This window comes from Amblyraja radiata, chromosome 20 (genome assembly GCF_010909765.2).
Source record: "Amblyraja radiata isolate CabotCenter1 chromosome 20, sAmbRad1.1.pri, whole genome shotgun sequence".
Classification (NCBI taxonomy): domain Eukaryota; kingdom Metazoa; phylum Chordata; class Chondrichthyes; order Rajiformes; family Rajidae; genus Amblyraja; species Amblyraja radiata.
In genome coordinates, this window is record NC_045975.1 from 44,008,533 (window position 1) to 44,026,833 (window position 18,301).

An 18,301-nucleotide genomic window follows, 5' to 3' on the forward strand; every position below is an offset into this window, starting at 1 on the left:
AGGAGAGGGTCCAGAGGAGGTTTACGAGAATGATTCCAGGAATGGTATGATGAGCGTTTGACGGCACTAGGCCTGTACTTACTGGAGTTTAGAAGGATGAGGGAGGACCTCATTGAAAGTCCCGAATAGTGAATGGCCTGGATAGAGTGGATGCGGAGAAGATGTTTCCACTAGTGGGGGAGTCTAGGACCAGAGGTCATAGCCTCAGAATAATAGGATGTTCCTTTAGGAAGGAGATGAGGAGGCATTTCTTTAGTCAGAGGGTGGTGAATCTGTGGAATTCATCGCCACAGAACGCTGTGCAGACGAAGTCAATGGATATTTTTTAAGACAGAGATAGATAGATGTTTGATTAGTACAGGTGTCCGGGTAACAGGGAGAAGGCAGGAGAATGGGGTTAAGAGGGGAAGAAGATATATTAGCCAGGATTGAATGGCAGAGTAGACTTGGTGGGCCATATGGCTTAATTCTGCTCCTATCACTTATGAACATTTCCTATTGTCTGATGATCCTTTCTTGTTCTACATCGGGATGATTATTGAATGTCTATAAACACTGCATATTATAGGGTGTGGCAGAAGCAATGGCCAAGCAGTTTCTGTGGATCCTTTCTAGTTGCAGATATGATTCAGTTCTCCATTGCCTTGCCCAAATGCCACATCCTGCATATCAAGAGAAGATTGGTCGGCATAGGCAAGTTGGGCCAAAGGACCTCTTTCCATGCCGTGTGATTCTATGATTCTCAACACTGCACTGGACAATAGAGGGGGCCACTAAATGAAAACTGGGCCATTCAGAGACACATAGAACAGGCCCTTTGGCCCACAATGTCTGAGACATACAGAAGCTCCAGTAAAGAACAATCCAAAAACCTCACTCAACTGACAATGAAAAGATTTAAAACTGTTCCGACATTGGTGCAAATAAATACAAGAGCTAATTGTACAACCTGGTGGGAAGTAACCGTGTTGGTTTCCTGCCTGGGGCAAAGACTGCAACTGTGAAATTGAATCAAAAAGTATTGTCAAACATACAGAGAGAAAGTATATCAATGTAAGCTGCAAATAATACAATGTCATTCCATCGAGAACACAAAGGACATCTGTAGACAATCAAAACTCTTTCATTACAAAACAGGTTGCACATTGGAAAGAAAAGCACTAAAACAAGTATTTGCACCGAGATCTATTTAGTTCACAGTAATAAAACTTAATTTAATGCACAATTCTAAGGTGTTCTTAGAATATTAAACTTACAGAATCTCTTCAGAGATAGTTTGAAATTCAACATTCTTTTGAGGCACTAGCCAGTGAGAGTGAGATGCTGATGCCCAGAGGATTCACACGTGTGACATCCGTGAGGATTTACACATGTGAAGTCTGAGGATTCACACGTGTGACATCCGTAAGGATTTACACATGTGAAGTCTGTGAAGATTCACATGTGTGACATCTGTGAGAATTTACACATCTGAAGAAAGATCTCGACCCGAAATGCCGCATATTCCTTCGCTCCTTAGATGCTGCCTCACCCGCTGAGTTTCTCCAGCTTTTTTGTCTACTTTTGATTTTTCCAGCACCTGCAGTTCTTTCTTAAACATTTACACATGTGATGTCAGTGAGTGTGTGTAGGATGGTATTAGTGTGCGGGGATAGTGGTTGGCGCGTGGACTAGGTGGGCCGTATCTCTACAGTAAACTAAACAAAAAAGGTGTCAGGAGATATGGCAATGCTGAAGACTGGATCATTGAAACAGTAGCAACGAGGGAAGAAAACAGAAGCTTGGACATTATCATTTGTGGCACAGAGTAATGGTACTAGCATGTGAGAATAGGTTTCAACAGAATAACAGTCAAGGATCATTGGCACAATGCTACGACAGCCAAACAAACAACCCACAAACAGGTGAAGTTGCAACTTCAAGCAGATTTGGATTGGACAACATGATTTACAAGAAACTTTACAGAAAAAATGGTGGTGAATCTGACAAATATGGAGTTGGCAATTGCATTGTCCTCAGATCCATGACAACATGTGTGTGCAGACAGCTTCCATGTTGTGTGTTCAACATTTTCACAATGCGGGTCCTGGAAGGACGAGGCTAAATAACTTATCCATACTTCTTTACAATGCTTTTATGGGGCTGTAGGAGTGTACATTCCACATAGGAATCAACAGTGTGCATGGAATCAACAGACTTGCACCTGGACCTTCCACATTCAACCAAAGACAATAAGAAGGGTTGGCTTTGATTGTGAATCTAATCATTCTATTGCTGATGGCACACCAATCTGTTTGTATCCTGGGGGACTTGATGTTAATGTAATCTATGCCATATACACAGAGCTGTGTTATTACCATACATTGAGTTTTATCACAATCTCAATATTATATTAAGATACAACAATGAAGCAATAATGCACAAAACTTTCAGATTTATTGCATGTTTTAGCAAAGCACTAAAGCTGCATTATCATCTCCACAATTTCAATAAACTGATTCCCATCCATAGCTTCCAGCACAGGGGGATGTGTTATCCCCCCAAATTTGTAATAATACTTTATAAAACTGCATGCTGACTGTAATAAAGAAGAACGGGAGAAGACAAATAAAATATTTCTTAGTTTTGCGTCTGTAACTTTTTTGATAGGTAATTACAAAATAAATTTCAAAGCATTTTAATATTCTCTTTCAGGAGTTTTGATGTTCATTTCTTTTGTGCCTTGAACTCGAGTGGGTTGAGGAATTAGCCGTGAGCCACGGCTTGTGTCAACTGTTCTCCGGAGGTTGAGTTCTGACTGTGCTGGTTCCAGAGAGAAGATGACTTGATAAACTATTACTTGGGGTCACATTGGTGCTCCCAATATAGCTGCTGACAGAGGAGATAGAGATGATAGCAGCAGGACTGACCTTCCAAACACCTCATGTAACATTATTTATTTTTATTTACAACTTATATTATTATAGACAATAGACAATAGACAATAGGTGCAGGAGTAGGCCATTCGGCCCTTCGAGCCAGCACCGCCATTCAATGTGATCATGGCTGATCATCCCCAATCAATACCCCGTTCCTGCCTTCTCCCCATATCCCCTGACTCCGCTACCTTTAAGAGCCCTATCTAGCTCTCTGTTGAAAGTATCCAGAGAACCGGCCTCCACCGCCCTCTGAGGCAGAGAATTCCACAGACTCACAACTCTCTGTGAGAAAATGTGTTTCCTCGTCTCCGTTCTAAATAGATTACTGGTTCTGGGCTCTCCCAACATCGGGAACATGTTTCCTGCCTCTAGCGTGTCCAAATCCTTAACAATCTTATATGTTTCAATAAGATTCCCTCTCATCCTTCTAAACTCCAGAGTGTACAAGCCCAGCCGCTCCATTCTCTCAGCATATGACAGTCCCACCATCCTGCGAATTAACCTTGAAAACCTACGCTGCACACCCTCAATAGCAAAGATGTCCTTCCTCAAATTAGGGGACCAAAATTGCACACAATACTCCAGGTGTGGTCTCACTAGGGCTCTATACAACTGCAGAAGGGCCTCTTTGCTCCTATACTCGACCCCTCTTGTTATAAAGGCCAACATGCCATTCACTTTCTTCACTGCCTGCTGTACCTGCATGCTTACTTTCATAGACTGATGTACAAGGACCCCCAGATCCTGTTGTACTTCCCCTTTTCCCAACTTGATGCCATTTAGATAGTAACCTGCCTTCCTGTTTTTGATACCAAAGTGGATAACCTCACATTTATCCACATTAAACTTCATCTGCCATGCGTCTGCCCACTCCCCCAACCTGTCCAAGTCACCGTGCATGCTCATAGCATCCTCCTCACAGTTCACACTGCCACCCAGCTTTGTGTCATCTGCAAATTTGCTAATGTTACTTTGAATCCCTTCATCCAAATCATTGATGTATATTGTAAATAACTGCAGTCCCAGCACCGAGCCTTGTGGTTCCCCACTAGTCACTGCCTGCCGTTCTGAAAGGGACCCGTTAATCCCTTCTCTTTGTTTCCTGTCTGCCAACCAATTTTCTATCCATGTCAGCACTCTACCCCCAATACCATATGCCCTACCTTTGCCCACTAATCTCCTATGTGAGACCTTATCAAATGCTTTCTGAAAGTCCAGGTACACTACATCGACTGACTCTCCCTTGTCCGTTTTCCTAGTTACATCCTCAAAAAATTCCAGAAGATTTGTCAAGCACGATTTCCCCTTCGTAAATCTATGCTGACTCGGACCGATCCTGTTACTGCTATCCAAATGTGCGGCTATTTCATCTTTTATAATTGACTCCAGCAGCTTCCCCACCACCGATGTCAGGCTAACTGGTCTATAATTCCCTGTTTTCTCTCTCCCGCCTTTCTTAAAAAGTGGGATAACATTAGCTACCCTCCAATCCACAGGAACTGATCCTGAGTCTATAGAACATTGGAAAATTTTCCTTATCATTGTTTTTATTTGCATAGCGGATGATGGGTATATGGAATGAGGAGGTAGTTGAGGCAGGTACTATAACAGCAATTAAACCATTAATCTAGGTGCTTCCCTACTCTCAGCTTTTCCCACTGAGAGTAGGGAAGATTCAAACAAGGGGACATGACTTGAGAATTAAGGGACTGAAGTTTAGGGGTAACATGAGGGAGAACTTCTTTACTCAGAGAGTGGTAGCTGTGTGGAATGAGCTTCCAGTGAAGGTGGTGGAGGCAGGTTCGTTTTTATCATTTAAAAATAAATTGGATAGTTATATGGATGGGAAAGGAATGGAGGGTTATGGTCTGAGCGCAGGTATATGGGACTAGGGGAGATTATGTGTTCGGCACGGACTAGAAGGGTCGAGATGGCCTGTTTCCGTGCTGTAATTGTTATATGGTTATATATGGTTATATGGTTATATCCATCTCGTCATGAATTTCCACAAACTTTGCATCTGATCTATGTCTGCATGCCATCTTTTTTCAGACTTGTCAAGTTGTTCTTGCTTTGGCATAACTTTTATCTCTTTCAAAGGGAGTTCCAGAATTTACCACTCCATCTTTTGGCATTTTTTAAAATTTGCACATTTACCACCATTTTGGAGTCCTATCATAAATGCTTCCACATACATGTTAAAAGCTGCACCTTCAAATCTGCAAATGATTCCATTCAGGAGAGGTCCATCTTATTTTGTGCCCTCGTTCACCTCACAGATGCAGATGATTGTGGCCATGTTTGGGAGCAGCCGACAGTCTCAATGAACTGTCCATCACGGAGGACCATGCTGGTCCTCACAAATCATGCATGCATTCAGATAAGTTTAGTTTAGTTTAGAGATAAAGGATGTAAACAGGCCCTTCGGCCCGCCTAGTCCACACCGACCAGCAATCCCTGCACATGAATACTATCCTACACACACTAGGGACAATTTACACATATACAAAGCCAATTAACTACAAACCTGTACGTCTTTGGAACGTCTTTGGAGTGTGGGAGGAAACTGAGGGACTCAGGGGAAACTCACAGGGAGAACGTACAAACTCCGTACAGCCAACACCCGTAGTCGGGATCGAACCCGGGTCTCCGCTGCTACAAGTGCTGTAAGGCAGCAACTCTACCGTTGTGCCACTGTGCCGCACAGCAAGGCTCATTAGAACATCATCCTGCTACATTTTGGAGAATTGCAGCCCAAAGGTGGGAGTGTTAAATACTGTTAGAATATAGGGGAGGTCATTTAAGACTGAGGTGAAATTTTTTTTTTCACCCAGAGAGTTGTGAATTTATGGAATTCCCTGCCACAGAGGGTAGTGGAGGCCAAGTCACTGGATGGATTTAAGAGAGAGTTAGATAGAGCTCTAGGGGCTAGTGGAGTCAAGGGATATGGGGAGAAGGCAGGCACGGGATATTGATAGGGGGCAATCAGCCATGATCACAATAAATGACGATGCTGGCTCGAAGGGCCTCCTCCTGCACCTATTTTCTATGTTTCTATGTTTTCCTGTTCACTCAGTAACCTCACCATAACTAGAAAATAGAACAACGCAGTACAGGAACATATTGTCCATGCCCAACATGATACCAAGCTGCATGCTTGAACCACTGAATTACTCCAGCATTTGTGTCTTTTTTAAATTAATCAAGTATCATTGCTTTCATCTTACATTATTTATTTCTATTTACAACCTACATTTTTATCATTCTTTTTATTTGCGCAGAGGGTGGTGGGTATATGTAATGAGCTGCCAGTGGAGGTGGTTGAACTAGGTACTATAACAGCATTTAAAAGTCATTTGGACAGGCACGTGGCTATGAAAGGTTCTGGGGTATATGGGCCAAACATGAGCAAATGGGACTAGCTTCGATGGGGCATCTTGGCCGCTTTGGATGAATTGGGCCGAAGGGCCTGTTTCTGGGCTGTATGACTCTATATTGAGAATCATGCAGTTACACAGGGAAGTTTTAGAACACATGCCTTCATTTCTCTATACTATGCATGAAATACATCACACATTTATATGCATTACAATGTGGGAAGCCTGCGTTTTGGAAAGTTGTTCATTGTTCTTGCTGTCACAATGCCATTTATTCTGATTGCTTTAAATAGAGAGCTGAGCATGATGAAACTGTCAGAGCAGTTCTTCAGTCTTCAGTCTTCTCATCTATATCTGCCCCCCCCCCCCCCCCCCCTCCAGAACCACCCAGAGCCCACAGTTTAATGGGCTCTACTCTCTACTTAATTCACATCGGAAATTCATTTTTTACTCCGTGTATTCCTTGGAATCGTTGCATGTAGGGGACCAATTTGCAAATGTATTTTGTATGATGTGCTGGTGCATTGGATGGGAATCCCAGAGTAGGGTAGGTACCCTGTACATTCCTATTTCAGCCAATTGAAATCGCTGCTGAGGATTATTTCTGTAATAGACTATGAAGACCACACGCAGATGTACAGAGTCTCTTGCTCAGAGTAGGTGAATCGAGGTCCAGAGGACAGGTTTAAGGTGATGGGGAAAAAAATTAATAGGAATCTGAAGGGTAACATTTTCACATGGGTGCTGCCAGTGGAGGTAGTTGAGGCAGGGACAATCCCAACATTTAAGGCACCGTTAGATAGGTAAATGGATAGGACAGGTTTGGAGGGATATGGGCCAAACGCGGGCAGGTGGTACCAGTGTAGCTGGAACATGTTTACCAGTGTGGGCAAGTTGGGCCGAAGGGCCTATTTCCGTGCTGTATCACTCTATGCTATGACTCTATGACTCTATGACCAGGGACTAGGAACTATTGTAGCAATCCATGCCAATCTCTGACAATAACTGTAATATAAACAGCGTAACTCTGGGAAAGGCAGCTCTGGCTAGTGGTCAAATGGCATTTGAGTAGGTGTGTGTTCACTTGACTCTAACCATAAACTTAATCCACCCGGTGTCACAGCAAGCAGGGTGGGTTACATTATCAATCTCTGTTACCGTATCAATATCTGTTACATTATCAATTTGTTATCGCACCAATATCTCTTACATTATCAATATCTGTAACATTATCATATGAGCTACATGGTCAATATCTGTTCCATGGTCAATATTGTAGTCATTGAAACACACAGAAGCCTTGGCCTGCCTATAGTCATTGAGATTTCAGTCTGACCTGAGAATACTTCCATGCTCAAACCACTGTCCATTTGTCTATGAAAATGTGTGTAATTGAAACTGAAAACAGCCACAATAAATTCAGCCTAAACAGATGACATTTTGTGCAGGGGCAAATCAATAGAAACAGAGTCAAGTTCAAATTTCAGCAATTTCCAACTATGGCAACAGTGAGACAAAAATGTCAATAATGTGATGTTATTATTGATTTGCACTATTCCCCTTTATTACAGATGTAACAAGCAAGACAATTCTAGCAGGGGGCATTTGTAATTTCACCAGTATTGCCTGAAGGATTGCTTGATTTTAGTGGAACAGGAATTAAAGATCAGTCGCCACTTGTTACAATCTGTTAGATCAGCAGGACGCCTTTCCATGTGAAAGCCTTTTAGAACAGAGCAAAATACTGTTTAGTATGAGAGTGATCTATTGATTTTCTCAAGAAAAAATCTTCCAAACTCCTGCCTGTGCATGTCATTGAAATGTCCACTCAAAGTTGCTCCAATCATGAACAGCACTGTTTATAACGAGACCCAGAGTTGAGGCATTCCAAAGAAGTACATCTTTGTGGGTTAATTGGCTTGGCATAATTGTAAATTGTCCCTAGTGTGTGATGGATAGTGTAGGTGGGTGGGGGTTGCTGGGCGGCGCGGCTTCAGTGGGCCGAAGGACCTGTTCCCATGCTGTATCTCTAAACTAAACCAAACTAAACTAAATAACATCTGCATTAATGACTTGTATACGGAGGCATGGGTTATGCCACATCCAGTACGCAGGGAACATTTGCCTATTGTACGATTCAAAGTAGAAAATTAAAATGCTGGATAAAATCTCCAGTCAAGACAATAACTGGTCTATTTAAACTGATAATAGAGCATAGAACATTACAGTACAGGAGCAGGCCCTTTGGCCACCAATGTCTGTGCTGCTGCCTGCACATAATCCATATCCCTCTATTTTTTTCCATATCCATGTGCTCATCTAAAAGCCTTCTAAATGCTACTATTGTATCTGCCTCCACTAACACTCCTGGCAATGCTTTCCAGGCACCCACCACCCTCTGTGTAAAAAACCTGCCCTGCTCATCCCTTTTAAACTTTGGCCCTCTCATCTTAAAAATCTGCTCTCTAGTCCTTGACATTTCCATCCTGGGGAAAGAGGTTCTGACTGTCTACCCTATAATGTATTAGTTTCTCTATCCTTTAATGTGAGAAATCTTCAAGATAAAACATTCATTGCAACGAAAAAGAAGGTGGAATTTGCAAGAGGAATGGTTGTGGTTGGAATGGAGACAGAGAGAGAAAAATGACCCCAGTGGTGCCTGAGAGAGAGAGTGATCATCCTGTTTTAAGGAGACAGAATAAGAGAACAGTGAATAAGGGGAATTGCAGGGGGACATTGAGACATGTAATTTGCTAGTGCTGGAAATATTCAGGCCAGGGAGCATCTGTGGAGAGAGAAACAAGTGTGTGTTTACGTTTGGAATGACCACTCCACATATCACCACCCCCCACCCCTCCCCAAATCCCAGATTCACCGAGGCCGGCAGTGGAAGACTGAGCTCTGCCCTGGTGCCCTTTCCTGAGACACGCCCAACGTGCAGCGAACCTTTGCTCTATACAATCCGCATACGTCTCGTCTGGGGTTACTCAGCCGGTCAGGCAGTATCTCTGGAGAAAAGGAATGGGTGACGTTTCGTGTCGAGACCCTTGTTCAGACCCTTCTTCTTGTCCTGGTTTCTTAAACCAATTAGGCAACAAAGTCTACATGTGAACTTTTGCAAAGTTGACATTTTCTGGAACCATAAATAATGAACAAATGGGATTTAAGAATGACTGGACATGTAAGTACCGTTGTAATTGGAGGCTTTGGTTTTCATTTTGGTTGGTAACGTGTAAGTGAATTCAGTTTTAAGTAAATAGTATTTGCCACAGTGATGTTTAGGGTACAATAATTAACCCACTTCAACTGATACCATCATAAGGGCCTGTTCCACTTGGGTGTCATTTGCGCGTCACGCAGATGGCGTGCGAAGATTTTGTACATCCCAAAATGCTGGGGCGGCCGCGCGACACTGCCTACGTCACCACGCACCATGCGCTCGTAATGCGCACCATACGCTCATCACATGCACGTCACGATGCGCGCGTCATGCATCATGACGTGTAAATGACGCCCAAGTGGGATAGGCCCTTTAGTAACATTAGAAATGATTAAAAGAGTTTGGTTCAGATCAGCTGTTAACCTGCTCTCCACCAGGTTACCTTCCTGATATATTTTTGGAATTTCAATAAATTTAAATAACCAATCAACATAAACAATCTAAAAGAAATAAATGTGGAACTTAGAAATCGGTGAACATTTTCTGTGACGGGCCAGTGCGTTTTGTCCACAATGGTTCCTTGTTATATGTGTATGTGCTGTAGGCACATCAGTGTATTCTCATCTTATATGAATAGACTATTTTAGCAAATTCAGAGCCTTTTGTTGTATGGCTGCAAGTTGTTAATGACTGATTAATGGGGTTGTCCGTAGACAATAGAAAGCAAGGTCACCTTAGATCAGTGGGAGTGCACTGAATGCTCTCTCCCGTCGCGTGAGTGTAGCTGGGCACAAATGAACGTTAGAAAACCTATTGAAAAATAAAACTCTTATCATGACTGATGCATGGAAAGGCATATAAATGCAGAGGAGAGACAGAGCAATGTAGGCAGATGCTGCACTGTTTTAGCTGGGAGCTTGATTACAGAAAATTGTCGATTTTATACCGTAACAAGAGGTACAGGAACTTGAAAACACATATCTGCAGTTTCAGGGACAAGGTTATTCCCTGCTGGCAACAGGCAACTGAATCATCCTACCACAACCAGTGAGCAGTGCTGAACTGCCATCTACTTCATTGGTGACCCTCAGACTATCCTCGATCAGACTTTGCTGGCTTTATCTTGCACTAAAGTTTATTTCATTATCATATATCTGTACGCTGTAAATAGCTAGATTGTAATCATGCATTGTCTTTCTGCTGACTGGTTAGCACACAGCAGAAACTTTTCACTGTACCTCGGTACACGTGACAATAAACTAAACATAGAGTCATAGAGTGTAGGTCCTTCGGCCCAACTTGCCCACACCGGCCAACATGCCCCAGCTACACTAGTCCCATCTGCCAGCATTTGGTCCATGTCCCTCCAAACCTGCCCTATCCGTGTACCTGTCTAACTGCTTCTTAAGTGTTGGGATAGTCCCAGCCTCAACTACCTCCTCTGGCAGCTTGTTCCATACACCCACCACCCTTTGTGTGAAAAAGTTACCCCTCAGATTCCTATTAAATCTTTTCCCCTTCACCTTAAACCTATGTCCTCTGGTCTTCGATTCACCTACTCTGGGCAAGAGACGATGTGCATCTACCCAATCTATTTTTCTTATGATCATATACACCTCTATAAGATCATCCCTCATCCTCCTGCACTCCAGGGAATAGATTCCCAGCCTGCTCAACCTTACCCTATAGCTCAGACCCTCTAGTCCTGATAACATCCTCGTAAATCCTCCCCATCAGTCATATCAGGCCAAGGGTGGGACAATAAAATGACAGCAGAATGCAACAGCTTATCTGAGAACTCTCGATCAGTAATTGTTGAAGATTAGCGTTTTGAGAGTCACAAGGGGTGGCCACGGTGGCAGAGGGTTAGGGTTGTTGCCTTACAGCTCTTGCAGTGCCAGAGACCCAGGTTTGATCCCGACCAAGGCTGCTGTCGGTACGGAGTTTGTACGTTCTCCCCGTGATTGCGTGGGTTTCCTCCGAGATCTTCGGTTTCATCTCACACTCCAAAAACGTCCAGGTATGTAGGTTGATTGGCTTGGTGTATGTGTTAATTGTCCCAAGTGTGTGGAGGATAGTGTTAATGTGTGGAGATCGCTGGTCGGTGCAGACTCAGTGGGCCCAAGGGCCTGTTTCTGTGCTGTATCTCTAAACTGAACTAAACTAAAAAGAAGGCTCCTGACTGTAAACCGTTGACCATGGTCACGTGTCCATGTTCTCCAGAGATGCTGCCTGACTCGCTGATTTATTCCAGCATCTTTATTCAGTCAGTAATGTGATGGTGCTGAGGATGTAGCACAGCAGTGTATCACTACCCAACATGTGTAGCACAGAGAGCACGCACACATATCACACGGTAAAGCACATATAACACAGGCGTGTCCACGACTTGACCCGTAACTGGGTATCAGACCATGATTATTTGCAAGCAAGTTCACAGTTGCCCATTGGTGCCATCATCTCTACATAGGTTCATTCTAAAAAACAATTATTCAGGACAACTCGTCTGACATACAGAATTCTTAACAGGTGTGCTGCAAGCTGCGACCAAAAAGGGTTTTTTAAAGAATATTTCTCTGGCTCCACGTTAAAGCTCCTGTCACGTTGCAGAGGTACTCAGTCTGGGGGCGCTGTTACTAGCTGCCTCGGCCCACGGTCTGCTGTCTTTTTTTTATTTGTTATGTTTAGAGTTTTATTTTTAGATTCTTTCAGTATTTTATGTGGGAGGAAGTGGGTAGGGTAAGGGGGAAACCGTCCTTCAGTCGCTTCCTGGCGAGGATGCGGCTATTATCCGAGTCGCGTACTCGCCCCCCCCCCCCCCCCGCGGCCTACCAACTAGATTGGCGCGGCCTTTCCTGCCGGGACCGGACCAGAGCTTCAGCAGCGGCGGCGAGGCGCTGGAAACATCGCGGAGCGGGCGAGGCCTTCCTGGGATCGCCGCTTTGAGCTCCGGAGTGTTGGGCCGCTGCTCCAACATCACGGAGCTGTGGGTGCGGAGCTCCCAATGTGGGCGGCGCTGACTTTAACATCGCGGAGTCCTGGGACCCTTTGCCGGGGGTCGCCAGCGCGAATCTCCGCCCAGCGCAGCTCGTGGACATTGGGTGCCGCGGACTCCAGTAGAAGGTGGAAGGTGGCCGATTCAGAGTTCCAGGCCACTGAGGATGTTCTCCCGTTCGACGTCGGGGTTCCATCATTCCCGGCGAGAGGGCCTGAACATCGGGCCGCCCGCAGCGGCGACTACGGGGGGCTCGGGAGGCCCCGACCACGGGTGAACATTGGGGAACATCGGCGAGGAAGTTGACTGGACTTTGGTTCCTTCCATCACAGTGGGGGACTTTGGTGCCGCTGTGGGGATGTTTGTGTCGTGGACTACTGTGTTCTGTGTTTTTTTTATTTTATTTTTTGTATGACTGTAAGGGAAAAAGAATTTTGTTGTCTCTTAATTGAAGACAATGACAATAAATTAAATCAAATCAAATCAGTCACTCCTCGTCCCCTCTGGAATGGTTGGCCCCTCCATACTCAACTCTTGATCCTCTCCTGGTTACATAGAACATAGAACAGTACAGCACAGGAACAGGCCATTCGGCCCACAAATATGATGCCTATAAACTAATGCCCTCTGCCTGCACATGATCCATATCCCTCCTATCCCAATGTATCTATGTGCCCATCCAAACACTTCAACACCACTGTTGAATCTGACCTCCAACGCTACTTGCTCCTTCACCAAACTTCCCCTGGACCTGCCGAAGTTCAACAATCTTTGACTTCCACTCCAAAGCTTGAGGAAGGGATATGTGCCGCAGGGTTGGTGAGGAGCTGGATTGCAGAGCTACGAGACTGTGGCCTGTCCACAGAGTGCGGACCGACCTGATCTGGAATGAGTTGTGGGTGAGAGTGTCGGCAGCAGTGGGTGAAGCAGAGATAATATTACAGAAGTGAAGCCCAACACTTCTTGTTTACGGCATTGGGTGTTGGGTTCAGTTTGGTTACCCTGCTGCAGGATAGATGTCATTAAACTGGAGAGAGCGCAGTGACAATTTGTGAGGATGTGAGGGCCTGAACCATAGGGAGAGGTTGGGCAAGCTAGGACCTTATTCCTTGGAGCGCAGGAGGCTGAGGAGTGGTCTTATAGAGGTGTATAAGAGGGGAATAGATAGGGAATGTGTAAGGCACAGAGCCCTTTTGCCTGGGTTGGGGAATGACAAGGACATAGGTTTAAGGTGAGGGGAAAGATTTTCACACAGAGGGTGATGGGTATATGGAACTAGCAACCAGAGGAAGTAGCTGAAAATAAAATGGAAAAGACATTTGGACAGGTACATGAATAGAAAAGGTTTAGGAGATGGGAGAGGCACAGGTAAATGGGACTGGGCATAGATGGGACATGTGGTATGAGTCGTTCCAGGTGCGACAGAAGTTCACCTGTATCTCCTCCAACCTCATCTACTGCATCCGCTGCTCTAGATGTTAGCTGATTTACATCGGTGAGACTAAGCGGAGGTTGGGCGATCGTTTCGCCGAACACCTCCGCTCGGTCCGCAAGAACCTACCTGACCTCCCGGTGGCTCAGCACTTCAACTCCCCCTCCTATTCCCAATCCGACCTCTCTGTCCTGGGTCTCCTCCATTGCCAGAGTGAGCAACACCGGAAATTGGAGGAACAGCACCTCATATTCCGCTTGGGGAGCCTGCATCCGGATGGCATGAATGTTGAATTCTCCCAATTTTGTTAGCCCTTGCTGTCTCCTCCCCTTCCTTAGCCCTCGAGCTGTCTCCTCCCATCCCCCAGCCCTCGGGCTCCTCCTCCTCCTTTTTCCTTCCTTCTCCCCGCCACCCCCTATCAGTCTGAAGAAGGGTTTCGGCCCGAAACGTTACCTATTTCCTTCGCTCCATAGACGCTGCTGCACCCGCTGAGTTTCTCCAGCATTTTTGTGTACCATAGATGGGACATGTTGGTCGGTATGGGCGGAAGAGTCAGTTTCTGTGTTGTATGACTATGACTGATTGGAAACAGAAAACCAGCTCTAGGATGCTAGTCACAAGCTAATTAATTCAACCTTGACTCGTTGATGGGAAAGGTGTGGAACAGCAGTGGTGGAGTTTAAGGTGGTGACTATCTCACCCCTGTATAACCCGAGGCCCCTGCAGGTCTGATCATCAGGTACTGTAGCTATTCTGCCAGTATGGAAAATTTGGTGCAGAGTTGCAGCTCTGCATAGATAGGATATAGGATAGTATGTACCTTTCACTGCACTTGATAATAAATTATCATTGAACCATTCCTTCTCAGGTTCACTCAACTCTGGCAAGACGTCGTAGGTTGACAGAGCGTTGACAAACAATGATGGGGAATAAATTGGAAAGATAGCAAAAGAGCATTCCCAAAAGGAATCTTCAACTTGTCATTTCAAGAGACTTGACTTCTTAAAGTCTGATTCTACATCCTGGGGAGCTCAGTTTGAACTATCTTTGTATTTTCATATGATGTTATGGACAGAATACAAGAAAAAAACGAAATATAAATTTGATTTGTGTTGTGGTAAACCTTCATGGGAAAGACAGGTGATTGGGTTTCAATGGAAACCCAATCACCTTTGGGGGTAGGACTTGACAAGCATAGGCTTCTTCCTATCCCTTTTCAAACGAGTCTAATGTGTATTATGTTGAAATTGGCTTTTGATTTTTTAATTTATGTATGTACATGTGTATGTGTGTATATGTGTGTGTATGTATATATGTACATGTATATATGTGTGTACGTATTTATGTATGTATGTATGTATATATATAATTTTCCTTTTATTTATTCATTTTCATCTTTCCTTTTCTTTTTGTTTAATCGTTCGAAATAAAGATAAAGATATCAATGGGTAATTTGTCAAACTTAGAAACATAGAAAATAGGTGCAGGAGTAGGCCATTCGGCCCTTCGAGCCTGCACCGCCATTCAATATGATCATGGCTGATCATCCAACTCAGTATCCTGTACCTGCCTTCTCTCTGCCTTAGGACTTTGTAAACAGAATACAAAAGCCTTTGTTTTGATCACGCACATAAGACTATGGAAAACTGGGTCATTACTACTGGAAAATGATACACACTTTAAACCCATAAAATGAGCTGTTGTGTAAATCATGATAAACATGTCAATATTACCCATCAATTTGGTTAATAGTACTTCACTTTTAATCATTTCTAATGTTACCGAGATGGTATCAGTTGAAGTAGGTTCATTATTGTACACTCCTACAATGCCGGAGCAGAGATCATTTGAGAACAAACCAGATGAGTGCACAATTCCATGAGCCAGCACTCATGTGAAGGGATGCCGTGGTAACCAACACCACTACAGGATTTTCCCCCAGCACAGCACGTTGTTCAATCCCACTCCTGGTAGCAGTTGTGTGGAAAAAAAGTCAAAGTGCTAGAGTAACTCAGCAGATCAGGCAGCATCTCTGGAGAACATGGATGGGTGATGTTTCAGGTTGGGACCTTTCAGAATCCACAGTGCTGGAGTAACTCCGAAGCAAAGGCTGGAGCACGTGTGTGTAGTTGGAGCTCAGTGCTCTGTGAATGTTATCTCTCTGTTCATAATCCCATTGACAGGAGTGTGCATCAAAGTGTAAAGTGCATTAAAATGTAAACAGCTCAGCAGGCAACCTCCAGAAAACAGTATTTGGGGATTTTGTTTTGGATTGAAGACTGATCTTAAACATTTTGTTAATATTAATGATTTTTCTGCATGTGATAACTATGTCTTGTTAAGCAATTTCCAGGGCAATTGAGAACCAGTCAGGTAAGGATGGGCTTCCTTGCATCAATGTTTGAGGCTATTTTCAGAGATTTAATTTCCTTAAGATCCACAGGTCCGCAGTGAGATTTGAACAGCTCCCTGGATTGCTAGCTCATACACTGTAGATCTAGCACACGCTACTGGATCACTGGGCATTTAACCACAATGGCCATGCAACGTTTCCATTATAAAATATAAACCATACACATCTAATGCTCGTGTCCCTCCTCTACAGTCAAACTAACTAACTACATTTAAAGTAACCTTAGCAATGAATTGGGGACATCAGGAGATAAAGTTTCAGATTAGCCCATTAAACTTACTAATATTGCCCATTTTCACGACTTTGTTCTTCCAAAGTCATAAACAGCCAGCGTCATGACTTTAAACATTTAGGGAGTCATCCATTAACCATTTTAAATGTACACCAGACTTTCATCTTGTTTCCTAGATGGATGACCAATAGTTCAAACCAGTGTCAATTCCAAACGGATATCGTTCTCACAGTCACCACATATCCCAACAAGTGGTGAAAGCATAACATTGACATCCTGCAGGTTGCACTCATGTGGAGGCAGCAAGCAAGCAAACACCAACTCATCTGTGCAAAGATTCTCAATTAGCAAGGGCATCAAAGTTACTGGAAGAAGGCAGAAGAATAGGGGTGAGAGAGAAAGCCATGATCGAATGGTGGAGCCGACCTGATGGGCTGAATGGCCTAATTCTGCTCCTGTGTCTTATGAACAAAGATTGTGGTTCCACTGATACTTAAAAATCCACCACTGTAAAACAGGAATGGACATCTTCAAGTGATGGAGGTTTGCAGAAGCAGCCCGAGATTTCTAAGTGGAGTCTGAAGGATCTTGACCCAGAACGCCACCCAGCCACGTTCTCCATAGATGCTGCCTGACCTGCTGACTTACTCCAGCACTGTCTCTTTTTTTTTTTTTTTTTTTAAAACAGTGCACGCAGTTCCTTGTGTCTACGCCCTCAGTTATTTAGTTGGCATTCAAACACAGGGTTCATGAAAGCAATTCAACTCATTGAGCAAAGCCAAACAGCAAAGACAATACAGGTGGTACATCGTTCCACTTTGCATAAAGTAGTTTCAGATGCAGGTGAAGGACCAACAGCCCCTTAGCATCTTTCACACTGCAGAAATATTGGTTGGAAAGCTACGAGGACACTAGCCAGAGGAGAGCAGCTTGAAACAATCAGGTCAGGCAGCTTGAAACACTCAGGTCAGGCAGCTTGAAACACTCAGGTCAGGCAGCTTGAAACACTCAGGTCAGGCAGCTTGAAACACTCAGGTCAGGCAGCATCTGTGGAAAGAGGATGCGGCAACGTTTCGGGTCAAAGACCATTCATCAGAAGTGTGAAAGAAACTAGTTTCCAGCAGCAAAGGTGGAGGATTGGACCCCATGAAAGGGAACATCTGACCCTGGCCTCACCCTTCTGTCCACCCATTTCTCCCCCACCTTCTCCACAATTGAAAACTTGGTCTCTTTCCAGTTTTGTTCAGGGTCTCAGCCTCACTGCTACCTCCAGCACTCTCCCCAGATGCTGCCAGACCAGCTGAATATTTCTCACTCAGCTTGCAAACCACTGCTCCAAGTATTTGCAGCAAAGTGGAAACCATCAGGTGGTTTCTCAGGATGGAAACGGGGCATATCTCACCATGACCAAGTGTGATGTAACTTGAACAGGAATGCCGAGTATGGGCTGTCAGTATCATTGCATTACCTCCCAACAGTCATGCTGATTACAGGAGCAATGATTCCCTGGATCCTAGTTCTCCAATACATTCATCTTTTGAGGGCAGGTAAATGGATCTTTTCCAAAGCAATGGCATTGAAAGGCATTTTGCAAAGTGTTGCAGCGTTGTACTCGTCTAACCGGAGAGCTCCCCCCTTCCCCAAGCTGCACATGTGAGTGGGAAGCTCTGCAGCCTTGAGCCGTTAAACTGAGGCAGCTTCTCAGGAGAGTTTCAATATCACCTTGGCATTTCCCCCCAATTATGTCCCCAAATAGTCTACAAAAAGTCACTTC